This window comes from Chiloscyllium plagiosum, chromosome 51 (assembly GCF_004010195.1).
Source record: "Chiloscyllium plagiosum isolate BGI_BamShark_2017 chromosome 51, ASM401019v2, whole genome shotgun sequence".
NCBI lineage: Eukaryota > Metazoa > Chordata > Chondrichthyes > Orectolobiformes > Hemiscylliidae > Chiloscyllium > Chiloscyllium plagiosum.
In genome coordinates this window covers 1,553,469-1,567,019 of record NC_057760.1, presented here as the reverse complement: position 1 = coordinate 1,567,019, position 13,551 = coordinate 1,553,469, and the positions used below count along the sequence as shown (strand labels likewise).

General features: G+C 47.3%; 1 protein-coding gene across 6 annotated transcripts in view; it reads right to left on the bottom strand.

Moving 5' to 3' along the window:
- Positions 1–13,551, bottom strand: part of LOC122544710 (zinc finger and BTB domain-containing protein 7B-like) — a 92,786-nt gene that overhangs the window by 35,027 nt on the left and 44,208 nt on the right. The window contains exon 1 of one of the 6 annotated variants that reach the window (XM_043683998.1): positions 2,294–2,487. The exons of the other annotated variants lie outside the window; for them this stretch is intronic. The gene's annotated coding sequence lies outside the window, so the exon portion shown is untranslated. Of the gene's footprint in view, positions 1–2,293; positions 2,488–13,551 lie in introns of those variants that run through there. 6 annotated transcript variants of the gene reach the window in all.

The window sequence follows — 13,551 nt, the reverse complement described above, 5'->3', positions numbered from 1 at the left end:
GAGATGGGGTGGATGTAAGGTGGTGACAGAGATAAGGAGGTGTAGGACATGGAAGTGGATACTGAGGGTGAGAGTGCTGGCAGTTGCCAGAGTAAGGGACTTGGGTGTTCCTTCGATTTTGCCTTTTCTAACATTTTCACCTTGTAGGATTAGCTCATACTCCACTACAGAGAAAGAGGCTAATCGTTTAATGGTAAGTGCTGAGCATCTATACTATTCGAAAGATTCAAAACAGTGGTGCTTTGAGGTAATACAATACTTAAAAGTGAAAATGATTCAATTATTAAAATTATTTGAATCAAATATGTTCAGGGTGGCAGACATGGGGATGTGTCACAGCTGCAGCTTGTGGGAGCCCTCAATGTCAGTGAAAATTCAGGACAAACGCATCTGCAGTATTTGTGGTTCTAGTAGCTTTAGCTCAGAGTTTATGAGCTGGAGGTTGATCTTCAGTCACCGCAACAAGTCAGGGAGAGACGAAGGTTGCCCTGGATGCTTCATACTGGGGGCAGTAACACCCCTTAGAACATGGTCATCCAACCTGCTCAACAGTCAGGTTCAGGACGATGTGACAGTGCTAGTGAGGCACGTAAGGAGATCCAATGGGCAAAAGTACACAAGCCTCATCTTTTGCAATCACCCAACAGGTTCATTAGCTTGTTTGGGCATGTAGTTAAATATAACAGATAAATTAAAGACAGCAAATAGAAATAAGTAAGTCTGCTCCGCCAAGGAAGATTATACTTCAGTTATTCTGGGCATTAAATGGAACCACATCTGGACCACCATGTCCAGCACTGATCTCATTATTTAAGGAAGGAAGTTCAATACAGTTTCACCAGGCTAAGGAATGGACTGGTTGCCCCAGGCAGGATGTTTGGATAGGCTAAACTTATGGTTTCTCGAATTTGGAAAAGTGAGGAGCAATTTGACTGAAGTGTGAGAGATGCTGAAAGGATGGATCTGGAGGGGACAGACTCTAGAACTGGACATCACTGATTAACAACAACGGGCTGCCCATTTAAAGACAGAGATGGCAGGGATACTTCATCTCAGAGAGTCATGAGTCTTTAGAATTCCTCAGAAGGCAGTGGAAGCAGGGAGGGTGGTGGTGTCACCCTCTGCGACACAGGTTCAAATCCCACCACAGGTCCTGTGTAATTCAACGAATAAAATCGGAATTGAAAGCTAGTCCCGGGAGCTGAAACTTTGTCTCTGCTTTCTCTCCACAGATGCTGCCTGACCTGCTGAGCTTTCCCAGCAATTTCTGTTCTTGCAACCGTCATAAATCGCCCTTTTAAAAAAATACCCCACTGCCTTTTACGGAAGAAAATCTGGCATCCTTAACTGATCCGGGTTTACGTGTGACTCCAGATCCACAGCGATGGGATTGACTTTTAACGGTCCTCGGGAACAGCCCACTCAGTTCAGGGGGAAAATAGGGATGGGGGGGGCAACAAATGGGCAACCCTCCAACCCTGTGAAAGAATAAAGAGGAAAAAAACATCTTCAAATATTTTTAAGGCAGCAATAGATCGATTTTTGATAAGCAAGGAGGTGAAAGGTTACTGGGAGAAGATGAGAATGTGGAATAATCAGATCAGCCACGAACAGTGGAGCAGGCTCAAGGGTTTGGAATGATGGCTGTTCCTTTTTCTAACTACAAACAGACCGGTGAGGATCTAAAGCAGTCATGGCCCAGCTGAAATGGTTCAGGGGGAGGGTTGACCTCTTTTTCCTGAACAGAAAAGGATTGGGAAATGCACCGTTTTGGGAGTGGGGCAAGTAGACTCAGAACATTCACAAGCTGACAGTCTCACTGTGTCCACAGACATCTGATTTCGACAGTATACTACCACCCTAATCCAGCTGCCTTGGCAAGCCTCACTTGCGGGCACCCCCCAGGCACTTGACTGAAGTTCCCAGTGCCCTCAAGAAGCCAGAGAGAAAAACAAGAGAGAGAGAGAGAGAGAGACACACACAGAGAAAGAGAGAGACACAGAGAAAGAGAGAGAGAGAGAGAGAGAGAGAGAGAGAGAGAGAGAGAGAGAGAGAGAAAACTTGAAAAATTTTACTGACATCAGACCTATCCCATTTCAGTGCAAGTCCAATAAATTTTAAACCAGGGTAATATTGAGGTGGGGACTTGGACCTGTTTTAGGAGCACCATGCTAGATGCTAGAAGACCGACACTTGTTACCACAAGCAACGTTGAAACAGCACAGTCACAAAAGCTCCATCTGACTTAAGTAGATTATACAGACATGCAATGCCAGCTCAGCTTGTGCAATACCTGCTTGCCTTGAACTTCGGAAGGTCCCCGGTTATTCCCGTCTCTCCCTTTACCCCTTTCTTCAGTCCATAATTCTTCACAATACCAGGGATAGCCGATGAGCTGAGAAGCCGGGGCTCCGGGGAGATTAGCGAGGGTTGGCACAGAACATGGCTGGTTCTCGTTCACCTCCTTCCTCCACCACTCCACTCCCAACACTGACACCACCTCCCCCCACCCCCCACTGCCTTTTCAGTTTTGCAATAAAGCGCAGAAACCTGTTTTGCAATGAAAAGTCATCTAGAGAGAGTGTGGTTAACTAAAAAGAATGCATCAGGAGGTTTCGGGAGATATTCATCTCATTAACAACAATACACAAAAAGAAAACAAAATCAATAAGGGAGGGGAGGTTGGCAGCGGAGGAGGGGGAATGCTACTGTCAGGAATGAGAGCATTGGAGACATATCAATGCTCCACTTATATAGGAATATTATAACTTTCAAGATTTGGAGGTACTGGTGTTGGCCTGGGGTGTACAAAATTAAAAATTGCACAACACCAGGTCATAGTCCAACAGGTTTATTTGGAAGCAGTAGCTTTTGGAATGCTGCTCCTTCACCATCCACCTGATGAAGGAGCAGCGCTCTAAAAGCTAGTGCCTCCACTTGTGGGCAGCACAGTGGCACAGTGGTTAGCACTGCTGCCTCACAGCGCCAGAGACCCGGGTTCAATTCCCGCCTCAGGCAACTGACTGTGTGGAGTTTGCACGTTCTCCCCGTGTCTGCGTGGGTTTCCTCCGGCTGCTCTGGTTTCCTCCCGCAGTCCAAAGATGTGTAGGTCAGGTGAATTGGCCATGCTAAGTTGCCCGTAGCGTTACGTAAAGGGTAAATGTAGGGGTATGGGGTGGGTTGCGCTTCGGCGGGTCGGTGTGGACTTGTTGGGCCGAAGGGCCTGTTTCCACACTGTAATGTAATGTAATCTAATCTAATCTAATCTAAACCTGTTGGACTATAACCTGGTGTTGTGTGATTTATGATTTTCAAGCAATGCAATAGGGGGTTAAATTGTATTCCACACATCCATGAAATCTCACACACACCACCAACCACTCCCATGGAATAATACAGTGCAGGAGAGGCATCTCAGCCTATTGAGTTTGTGCTGCCAAAAAATATATGACTACCGACACTGGTCCCACTTCCCCGCACAAAATCCATAGCCTTGAATGTTATGATACTTCATGTGCTCATCCAAGTACTTTTTTTTAAGAAATGGTTGTGAGGTTTCCAGCCTCAACTACCCTCCCAGGCCCTGCATTCCAGGACCGCTCCCCTCCCCTTCCGCCGCTTGGGTGAAAAAGATTTTCCTCCAACTGTCTCTAAACTTCCTGCCTTTCACTTTAAAATTAAGCCCCTTTGTTATTGCCCTCTTCGACTGAGGGAAACAGCTGCTTTCTATTCGGCTTGTCCACACCCCTCATAATCTTCGACCTCTCTATCGGGTCCCCTCCCCAGCCTTCTCTGCTCCAAAGAAAACAACCTGAGTTTATCCAGCCTCTGTTCTGAGCAACATCCTGGTGAATCACCTTTGCACCCTGCCCAGCGCAATAATTTCCTTCCCATAGTGTGGTGACCCAAACTGCACACGGCATTCCAGCTGTGGCCTAACCAAAGTTCTGCACAGTTCCAGCATGAGCTCCCTGCTCTTATAATCTGTCACAACTGATGAAGGCAAGTGTCCTTTTTAGCTTTAACTTACCCTATTAGACAGTCCTGTCACCTTCAGGGATCTGTGGACTAGCACCCCAAAGTCCCTACGTTTTTCAGTGTTTCCTGGTAAATTGCCTTTCGATGAGTAATCCCTTACCTTGTTCCTTCTTCCAAAATGTATCACTTCATATTTACTGGGGTTTAATTCCATTTGCCATTGATCTGACCAATCCGGTTATATCATCCTGTAAACTGACAGGTTCCTCCTTACTGCTACCTTTGGGTCATTCACAAACTTGCTTCTCATCTCCCCCACACTCTCAGCTTTATCATTTGCAAATATCACAACAATAAGGAACGCAGCCTGTGGCACACCATTGCACACTGGGCTCCAGTCACACAAACAGCCTACTACAACCACCTCCTACCGCTAAGCCAATCCTGGATCCAACTGGCCAGGACCGTTGACATTTTTAAAATCGGTTTCCGATGTGGGACCTTGTCAAAGGCCTTGCTAAAATCCATATAAGCAATAAGACCTGCGCTACCTTCAGTAAACACTTGATCACCTCCTCAAAAAGATTCCACTAGATTTTTTGTTTTAGGTATGATCTTTCTCTGATCTTGCCACACAGACTATTCCTGACTGAACCTTAACCTCCCTAACTGGAGATTAATTTTCTCCTGAACTACTTTCTACAATAGCTTCCATACCACCGATGTTAAGACTCGCTGGCCTTGTCTACGTCGACCAACCTTCTTGCAAATTGGCACCACCGCTGCGGCCAGAGACAATTAAAACATTTGGCTGGGGGCCCCTGTAATTTCCTCCTTAGCCCCCCCCCCCCCCACCGCAGAAATCTAGGATACAACTCAACCGAATCTGGGGATTTGTCCATTTTAAAATTCACCAAAGCCTCCTTGTTCCTTACATCAATCCGCTCAAGAGTCCATTTTCTCAAATTCTGTATCTGCATTTAATCGAATTGAATTGACTAATTTATTGTCACTTGTATTCAACAAATAAACACGGTGAAAAGTGTAATATGTTGCCACACTCCGATGCCCCTTTCCTGGACATCTATGGTCCTCTGGGCTTGTTGATCCTACATTTCATCATAAAGGGAACAATGCATGGCTTGTACTTCTCCCCCAGTACCTTTTTGAATGCCTCCCACTGTTGTGCTGTGGATTTATCCTCAAATAGCTGTTCCCATTTTGGCCCAATCCCGACTTATTTTAATAAAGTCCAAAGAAGGGCTTATGCCCGAAACGTCGATTCTCCTGCTCCTTGGACACTGCCTGACCTGCTGCACTTTTCCAGCAACACATTTTTCAGCTGCTTTACACAACGGCAAAGCCATTTTGTTTTTTTAAAAACAGGCCACCTTTCTCATTTTCCAAAACAAATCTAAACTGTACTTAAAAATCACTAAAATGCACCTGCCACTGTCACCTCGAACACCTGACTGGCTTCATTTCCCAGAATTAGATCCTGCACTGCCATGCCCCTTATAGGAGCATCCACATGGAGAAAGTCCACACGAGGACTGCAGATGCTGGAGATCAGAGTCAAAAAGTGTGGCGCGAGAAAAGCACAGCAGGTCAGGCAGCATCCGAGGAGCAGGACAGTCAACATTTCAGGCATAAGCCCTTCATCAGGAATGTGGCAGGAAGAGGGCTGAGCGATAAATAGGGAGCGGGGGGGGGGGGGGGGGGAGATGGTGATGCCAGGCAGGAGGAGTGCGTAGTTTCTCATAGGCTCAGGAACAGTGATTCGATTCTATCCTTAGACTGTCTGTGTGGATTTTGCATATTCTCCCCATGTCTGCGTGTGTTTCCTTTGGGTCCTCCGATTTCCTCCCACAATTCAAAGATGTGCAGCTTAGGTGGATTGGCCATGCTAAATTGCCCATAGCTTGCAGGAATATGCAGGCTGGTTGGATTAGCCAGGGGAAATGCAGGGTTACAGGGATGGGGTAGGGAATGGTCTGGGTGGGATGCTGTTCAGAGGGTTGTTGTGGACATGATGGCCTGAATAGCATGCTCCCACACTAGGGTTTCAATGATTTTATAAACAAATGTTTTGATGCTTGGTGGTGCTGAGTTGGAGAGTTGGATCTGCGATGAGGTTGGGGGAGGGGACATGAGGCAACTGGCGAAATCAATGTTGATGCTGTGTGGTTGGAGGGTCCCAAGGCGGAAGATGAGGCATTCTTCCTCCAGGCATTTGGGGACTAGGATTGGATGGTGGAGGCAGCCCAGTTCTTGCATGTCCTGGACGGTGTGGGAGAGGCCATAGGGCGGTGGGATTGGTGAGTTGGTGTCCTGTCTCTCCGATGTAGAGGAGACCACATCGAGAGCAATGAACATAGTAGATGAGGTGTTTGGACATGCAGGAAAATCTCTGCCGGACGTGGAAGGATCCTTTGGGGCCTTGGATGGGGGTGAGCACAGGTTTTTACACCTCTTGCGGTGGCAAGGGAAGGTGCCGGGAGTGAAGGCTGATTTGGGAGTGGGGGTGTGGATCTAACAAGGGAGCCATGGAGGGAATGGTCTCTGCAGAATGCTGATATGGGTGGGGAGGGAAATAGATCTCTGGTAGTGGGGTCTGACTGTATGTAGCAGAAATGGCAGAAGATGATATGTTGTATCTGGAGATTGATGGGGTGGAAGATGAGGACCGGTGGGGGGGGGGGGCGGGGGGCGGCGTGGATTCTATCTTGTTGACATATGATATGGCTCATCTTCACAGCAAGAATAGTCATACTGGATTCAAAACGTTAACTTTGTTTCTCTCTCCATAGATAGTGCCAGACCTGCGCACTCTGCTTTTATTTCAGATTTGATCAAGGTTCCACAAGGTGAAATAGCAGGAGAAAAAGGTTTTGATGAGCAGTGGTGAGGAAACATTAATTTGGAAGGTACCAAGCCGATGATGAGGTAAATTTAACTGAATTATTAGGAGTATGAGACATTTTGACATCGGTGTACATGGGAGTGAGGGCTATTCAAACAATTAGAGGTTGTCGAAGGTATAGGGCTCAGAGGTGAGTGAGCAGGGCTCTTACCAGTTTTAGATTGCACTGGGGAAGAGACAGCACAGACACAACATGTAGCAGACATTGGTATCCGTTAACCAAGCTGAAAAAGTACAACATTCAATATCCTCAAATCACTCAAAGGAAATTTGGCAAAGATTGTGAGGATACACAATGCTTTCAATTTCTCAATGTAGCATGTCCTGAAGATTGAGCAGATAGTGAAACAGAGTAGAAAAGTGTGGTGCTGGAAAAGCACAGCGGGTCAGACAGTATCCGAGAAGCAGGAGAGTCGACATTTTGGGCATAAGCCCTTCATCAGGATAGTGAAACGAGAAGTACAAATACACAAAAATGCTTTGTTGGAGCTTGGGATTCAGTTATATCTATGGTTCTTGAGCATCCCTCGATTCCAATCATAAGAACTTGAAAAGCTGGAGCAGGATTAGGCCATCTGGCCCCTTGAGCTTGCTTCGCCATTCATTCAGATCATGGCTGATCTCTTTGTGGACTCGCCTCCACTCACCCACCCGTCCACCATAACCCTGCCATTCTGTTTCGCCATTGACAGCTGTGCATCCAGCTGCTTGAGGACCAGTTTCTGACATTCCCTCCTGAGACCTCTCCGCCTCTCTCTCTCTCTTTCTCCTCCTTTAAAACACTCCTTAAAACCAACGTCTTTGACCTAGGCTCAGACCACTTGTCTGATTTCCTTGCGTGATTCAGCCATCAAACTCTACACTTCAACTAACCTTGACATTTTGCTTTATTTGGTTGATGATAGTGGATGGTCGTAAATTGCCAACCTACAGCAAGTGATGTCCAACTCCCCATTTTAATCTGATAGTTATGTTGTCAGGCAGACATCTCAAATAGTTACTGGATTTCAAGTTTCAAGTCATTCTAAGAAAATAGGTTGAGGCATTCTGCATGCAGTTCAGCTTTCTGAGGTGTTCAGTCATATCCCTACAACATGCGGTGGAACAAGACATATTGAGAGAGAAATCACAGGAGTGATTAACCACAAATATAAATCAGGAAATTACATAACCAAAGCAACGGGAGAGGGATCATACTGGAAAGTGAGGAGGAGGCTGGAGAAGGGGGTGGGGGGGCCTGGAGACAGGGATGCTGGAGAGTCGGGGGAGCCAGGCGTTACAGGGGCAAGAGTGAGTGAGAGAGTGAAAGACAGAGAAAACCTGAGTAGAATATAGAGAATGAGAGAATGCAAGGGTGAGAGAGAAAGAGAGAATGAGGGAATAAGATATGAAAGGGAGAGGGTGAGTGCGAGAGTTGGCGAGCATGGGCAAGAGAGCCCAGGCAAGGGAGACTACAAGAGAGAAAGGTCATTTCTATCATACTTATCCAAAGATTAAAGTACACGCCAGCAATAGTAAAGGATTTCTTCACTTTTCCCAATATCTATAAATTATTTTAACACTGTAATGAGAGCAGTTTTGAGACACTACTCCCAGGAAAGCAAGCAAAATTTATTAGCATTTAAGCTCCCCCATCCAACCGCATGATAGGATTTGTACATCTGCCCAATCTGACCCATCTGATTACAGTGGAACTGGACAGGTCAAATCCTATTCATTGGATAAAGATCACCCTCTCCCCTGTAGTCTTTACACTCAGCTCCCGTTGCTTCCTCTCTGTGATCTTTTATTTCTAAGCAACACTTCGTTTCTCAATGATTCCCCAAATGCATCAACCTTCCCTACAATACAGACGTAAAGGATGCCTCGCCCCTGTGCTCAGAATCTCCTCATGACTTACAACCTCCTGCTCTCTCAGTCTCCTTCTCCCAGTCGCAATCGGCAGGATTTTAAAATCACAAAACTGCTGATTTTGCACATCATCACATCACCAAGCACATCATCAATGGTTTCTGATTTCTCTCATCTCCTCCGTGCTTTAACTTTGTGGTGTCATGCGCATATTATCCCTCACAGAGGCCAATCAATTCAGCACCAATCGCCCCTACTCTTATCACACTGACTCTATTAGTCTGGCACTTCAGAAGAAATCCATTTGTGCAAAGGTGACGACTCAGCCCATTTGATGTTAGCTTTGCCCACAGCAGCCTTTGTAAAATTAGCCTCACCCATCCTTTCCAGGCAATTCTGCTATGCAACTCCCTCACCAAACCTGGTATCCGTCCCCAAGTATTCTCCTGTAACTTGGAATCTGAGGCCTGTCTGATTGCAAGAGAGAAGGGATTTTGACGTTGTGGTGACATTACTGGTACCGGTATCCCAGAGACCTGGCCTAATGTTTTGAGGGACACAGGTCCAAATGCTACCACGGCACCTGGAGCAGTTTAAACTTAATGAATAAAGTCTGAAATTGAAAGCCGCAGGGATGGTGATCATGACAACCATTGTCGATTGTGGTAAAAACCCACATGGGGATTCAGTAACAGGGACGGAAATCTGCAGTCCTGACCCGGTCCAGTCCTGCATGTGACTCCAGACCCCACAGCAAAGGGGTCAACTCTTAGCTGCCCTCTGAAATGGGCTGAGCAGGACACTGAGGGGCAATTAGGGACTGGGCAACCTAGTCAGCGACAGCTGCATCCATCCACAGAATAAAAGGGAGAGTGAAAGTGCACAGCTAAGCAAGTGCTTTGTAAACGTCCAAAAATGCGAGATGTGGAGGGCGAAGAGTGCCTGGCTCACTAAAGATAAGACCACCCATCCTGCCAGCTGGGACCACCCTCGCTATTCCCTACCACGGTGTCTCTTGCGTCAAGGGGACAGGCTCTGCCCTGTGGCATATGATGCACGCACACAGCTCCACAGTGCTGCCCCAACAACATCTAGCACAGGTACAAACAGCTGTCTGTTACCCCGCTCCAGGTGGAAGGAGCAATTTCCCGGAAGGGCTAGCAATCTTCTACCCAAAGTGCTCGCCTCTGAGAAGTTGACACCGTGTGCTTTTACTTTACTTTTTTTAAAAAAAAAGACCTTGGAGCGATCAGGGCTCCAACTTAATCGGAGGCCAGGGACCAATTACAGCCATCAAACCACAATGCCTTCTTATTTTTTTTGGGAAGCTGAAACCTCAAAGGCCCACAGCTAGTTTATGGAAATCTTGCATTGCTTACTGAATTGGCATCAATTGCTAGTCTGTGCTGACACTGCACTTCCTGCCCCAGATTGACAAGCAATCAGTTGATATTCCAGTGACGCCGGGGGGATTAATTAGGCTGCTCCAAATGGTGCTGCATGTGATACAACACACTCACCATCCCCAGAAAACAAAACTAGGTCACTCTCAACCCAGTGGGTGGTGACCAAAGCTATCAGAGGTCACAGCAACACTGGATTTTCTTTGGCCCATAGATTAAATAGCCTTGAGGCTTTAAAAGTCCCTTTCAAGACCACGGTAAAAGCATGAGTCTGCAAAGTCATCGGCTAAGGGCATACCTAAGCAAGCGGAAGAGATCAAGACCACTACAGTATTCACTGAAATATTAAAGTATCAAGACAAGAGCAGGATCAACTGTGTCATCCAGTGCTCAATGAGTGTAGCTCACACTCCTCAGTCAACATGTTCAAGTCCCATTCCTGAATCCGATCACAAGGATCCAGGCTGATACTCCCAGTAGATATACCAAGGGAACGGGTCGCGCTATCGGAGGGTCAGTGGTCTGGTGGGCCGCGCTATCGGAGGGTCAGCAGTCCGGGAGGGCTGCGCTATCGGAGGGTCAGCGGTCTGGTGGGCCTCGCTATCAGAGGGTCAGCGGTCTGAGAGGGCCGCGCTATCGGAGGGTCAGCGGTCTGGGTGGGCCGCGCTATCAGAGGGTCAGCGGTCTGGGTGGGCCGCGCTATCAGAGGGTCAGAGTTGCATCAGAGGGTCAGCATTCAGGGAGCGCTGCACCGTCAGAAGATCAGTGCTGCACTGTCAGAGAGGGTATTGGGTTTATCAAAAATGAAGTTTACAGATAACCCCTTGTTTTCTGCAACTTAGATAGGCACATACAACCATCATTGTGGGCAACGAGACATCGCACATGCGAAGAGGGATCGTTCAATTTTTCAGTCACTGACAGCGCTCTCCAATCTCAAAGGTCACACTGTGGGCTGCAGTCCACAGGCGACGCAGCGAGGGTCTCACTTTGATGTTTGCCTGAATACCTGATACAGCTGACAGTCAGCGCCTCAATACCAGCTGGAACACCAGCCTAGGTTACAGACTCAAGTCCAGAAGCATGCCATCAACAACAAGAGTGCACCAAAATGGGGCACGTGCAAATTACTGCCTCTCATACAGCGACTGATGCCTCAACACTCTGTCCAAACCTCAACTTCAGGCCTCGTGACTCATCTCAGCTCAAAACTATCAGTATGGTTTCCAAGTGACTGAACCACTCACACACAAACATGCCCAACTTGAGAATGCACAGAGCTCCTTACACCCCTGACTCAGACAGCTTGGTCAAACAGATAATGAAAATAAGGACGGCACACTTCCTTACATTTCAGTGGAGGGAATAAAATATTATTTTAATTCTTAGAGGAAGGTTTGGAGTTTTAAAGGAAAAGCCCAGAGTCAACCAGAGACATCAGCCTATTCTTCATAGTGAAGTGTGAGCTCCATATTTATGCCAATGTTCCACATGCGCACGGCACTCAATTGTTTTATAAACCTTTGAACAGTGCTGATCTCCTCTTGCCCTCTCCAAACATCATCCCTGCCGTCCTGGCCTATGAAAGGACATACTCTTGCTGGTCTTTGGCCTGCACCGTGTGACTTGGGTTAGCACAGTACCTCAGTGGTTAGCACTGATCAGCGCCAGGGACACGGGGGTCGATTCCAGCCTCAGGTGACTGCTTGTGTTTGCACATTCACCCCATGTCCCTGGTGTTCTGGTTCATCCCCACGGTCCAAAGGTGTGTAGGTTAGGTGGGTTAGCCCTCAGGAATGCAGGGTTACAGGGATAAGATAAAGGTTTGGGTCTGGGTGGGATGCTCTTCGGAGGATCAACGTGGACTTGAAGGGCTGAATCTCCTGTTTTCACACTGTAGAGATTCTATAAACTCCCAGTTGCCCCAAGTACTCAACTCCTCCTTAGCGTGCGGCTGCAAAGCAGACCTCGAAGCATTCCACACCGATACGGAGTGGGAACACTGACCAATTCTATACAGACCGGCACACTTCCTAGCCCCAGCCATGATCACTGCCGTGTGAGGATTTGTGTACACAAGTAAGGATGTTTTACCGCAATTGTATTTGCTCTCAGTGGGACCTGTAGTATGGTGCACAATTTGGCCTTACCTAAGGGAGGATATATTCATAACAGAGGGCATGCAGCTAAAATTCACCAGTTCAATCCCTGGGATGGCGGCATGGTTTTGGAGGAGAGTTTAAGGAGATTGGCCCTGTATTCTCCAGAGTTTATCAGTGATTTCACTGAAGCAGACAAAATTCTGACAGGGCTCGACACAGGGTAGATGCAAGAAAGATGGTTCCTCCTGGCTGGGAGAGATGAGACACATCAAGGGTCCAAACACAAGATAACAAACAGGCTGCTTAGGACCCGGATGAGGTGCCATTTCTTTACGCAAAGGGAGGAGGATACTTACAATTCACTGCTGCTTAAGGTAACAATCTGTTTTTGTGTATTAAAAGCGTTAGTATTTCTTTTGTGCTATGCATTTCATCCATTCGCTTAACACAAACTGATGGCGTAGCCAGCATTTAAAGGAAGCCAACTTCTTGGACGAAACATCATACAGGCCTCAAACCCACTTTCATTTCTCAAGATAAATGTCTGTAACCAATCTCCATGACATCACTACAATGTCTTTAGGGCGGCGCGGTGGCTCAGTGGTTAGCACTGCTGCCTCACAGCACCAGAGACCCGGGTAGGATTCCCACCTCGGGCGACTGTCTGTGTGGAGTTTGCACATTCTCCCCCCCGTGTCCGCGTGGGTTTCCTCCAGGTGCTCAGGTTTCCTCCCACAGTCCAAAAGAAACGCAGGTCAGGTGAATTGGTCATGCTAAATTGCCCATAGTGTTAGGTGCATTAGTCAGTAGGGGAATGGGTCTGGGTGGGTTGCTCTTCGGAGGGTCAGTGTGGACTTATTGAGCCGAATGGCTTGTTTCCATACTGTAGGGAATATAATCTAATCAATCAGCTCCATTGAGCTTGCCTTCCGCCATTCTGTCAATGGCCTGATACAAGGCAAAAATAGTTGCTGACCACTCAAAGCAATCAATCTTTCTCAACTGGTATACAACAGAAGCAGAGGTAGATGACCCGGAGAACTCCCCAGAGAGAGAGAGAGAGAAGATAGCCGAGACCCTCATTCTGACCTGAGGTGTGAGCGTGTACATACACAAAAACACACAGGTAGCCAGAGACAGAGACCACACCTGTACATAGGCATAGATATTAATACAGAAACACAAGCTGGGAGGCACAAACAAAGACGGGGGCGGGGGAAGAAGACAGACAGACAGACAGACAGACAGAGAGCGAGAGAGAGAGTGTGGGAGAGAGAGTGTGAGAGAGAGAGTG